The sequence below is a fragment of the Amphimedon queenslandica genome, unplaced genomic scaffold (assembly GCF_000090795.2).
Source record: "Amphimedon queenslandica unplaced genomic scaffold, v1.1 AMPQUscaffold_9829, whole genome shotgun sequence".
NCBI classification, from domain to species: domain Eukaryota; kingdom Metazoa; phylum Porifera; class Demospongiae; order Haplosclerida; family Niphatidae; genus Amphimedon; species Amphimedon queenslandica.
In genome coordinates, this window is record NW_003549899.1 from 1 (window position 1) to 2,037 (window position 2,037).

General features: G+C 33.0%; 1 long non-coding RNA gene across 3 annotated transcripts in view; it reads left to right on the plus strand.

The window, feature by feature from the left end:
* Positions 1-553: 553 nt before the first annotated feature.
* The window catches only part of LOC109590577 (uncharacterized), a 2,677-nt gene continuing 1,193 nt past the window's right edge, over positions 554-2,037 (plus strand). The window contains exons 1-6 of one of the 3 annotated variants that reach the window (XR_002189388.1): positions 554-607; positions 655-815; positions 886-988; positions 1,156-1,220; positions 1,291-1,403; positions 1,462-1,579. This is a non-coding gene — a long non-coding RNA (uncharacterized LOC109590577). Of the gene's footprint in view, positions 816-885; positions 989-1,155; positions 1,221-1,290; positions 1,404-1,461; positions 1,580-2,037 lie in introns of all 3 variants that reach the window. The other 2 variants (XR_002189386.1, XR_002189387.1) reach the window with 2 other exon arrangements.

Sequence of the window (2,037 nt, forward strand, 5' to 3'; positions counted from 1 at the left end):
CCAATGTTTTGCCGACTTCAAAGAAGTGTTACCTAACGCGCGGGTGGTCTATATGTATTTTTGTAAATAGTTTCCAACATGGTAAAAAATTGCTAATTCTAATTTATTAAAGATCCATTATTATACTGAGGTCAGTGTTAGTCTCAGATTAGCCGGAGGGTGTTTGTGTCAGCTGTTAGTTGATCACAAATCCAGAGGCGTATTTAGGGGGGGGGGGCTGAAGGGGCTTGAGCACCCCCCCTCATGGCTGGGCTCAGAAAAAAATTACTCGAATCCTGGAATCTTGCATCACTACCAAGCCTCCAAACAAAGTGATCTACCCCCCTGATCATAATTTCAGCAGTTTCCAGTGCTTTAAGGAGCAATCCGAACTTCAGAAGTACCAGTAACATGGCAGTACGCTTGAAATGATCTTGGCCCCACCCGTAATTAACAAAAATGTAGGAAAAGGCCGTTTTTTACCCGCCGTAAAAGTGGGTGTGACCAAATGGCGGCGCGCTTCGCGCGCCCTCAGCATCCCCTCTCCATATTCCTAGATACGCCCCTGACAAATCAATTCTTAGTAAAGTATTAACAACTATTGATGGGAGACACATTCTAAGTGATGGTATTGTTGTTTTTGTTCTTGTTGCTTGTTTATTTATTAATTTCCAGCTCCATTGAAACTAGCAGAAGTTAACAGCACTGTTGAAATTACAATGTTACCGTACTCTCAGGTTAAATATTAACATTTATTTATTTATTTATTAGGAGTGGCAGGCGTCTTTACAGAAAACATTTGCTAACTATTTCACGTCATTAATCACAGAAAGACGGTAATCAATAATTACTTTTAAACCTCATGTTAATGAGGTTTGTCCTCTTGTTTTTATTTGTCTATTTCAGTCATGTTACTCACATCTCTGAATCTTTCATTCATAGTCCGGCAATGAATGTATCACAAAGTATCAAATCAAATATCAACTATAGTTTATTCACTAAATATGAAGTAATAATAACAATTAATTATGACTATTATTATTATTATTATTATCATTATCATTATTATAATTATAATAATAATAATAATAATTATTATTATTATTACACTGTACAATGTTACTGTACTCTCAGGTTAAATATTAATATTTATTTATTTATTTATTTATTTATTAGGAGTAGCAGACATCTTTACAGAAAGCAGTTGCTAAATATTTCACATCATTGATCACAGAAAGACGGTAATCAATAATTACTTTTAAACCTCATGTTAATGAGGTTTGTCCTCTTGTTCTTATTTGTCTATTTCAGTCACATTACTCACATCTCTGAATCTTTCATTCATAGTCCGGCAATGAATGTATCATTAAGTATCAAATCAAATCAATCAAGAAATATCAACTAATTTATTCACAGAATATGAAGTAATAATAACAATTAATTATGACTATTATTATTATTATTATTATTATTAATTACTAGGAGTGGTTATCATTATTCATTAGTGATATTATTACATATGTGTAAGTTGATCGTAAGATGAAGAAAGCTGGATTTCTAAGATACACACAAATTAACAGCAGAAGCATTGTGGAGAAAAGTAAAGAACATTTATAAATATAATTTAATCATTGTTGTGTTGCTATAGTAACTGATATGTAGTATTTTGATAGTACATGTCCATATTTGTCCATTGATAATTTAAGGTTGGACCCACGATAGCCTTTTCATTTAGCACAGCTTAAAAGGAAACTGACTTGTGCCAGTCTAGTTAAGAATGATTGGAATAATAGAAATATTAATTCATTGTGTAATAATAGTTGTTATGATACTGGAGTACTGAAAAGTGATATCATCACTTTCAGCAGAAGTAGTGGCTTCAGTAGCTGCTGTTTTTGTTGCTGTGCTAGATATGGTTAAGGAACTTGACTGGATCTAGAGATTGTTGTTACCAATTTTTGGATGCCAACCTCAGTGGTGGTGGGCAACATTGCATGATTTTTATAATTACTTTTTAACTAATTTTTTACTAGCCACATCCAACCACACCTTTTATTA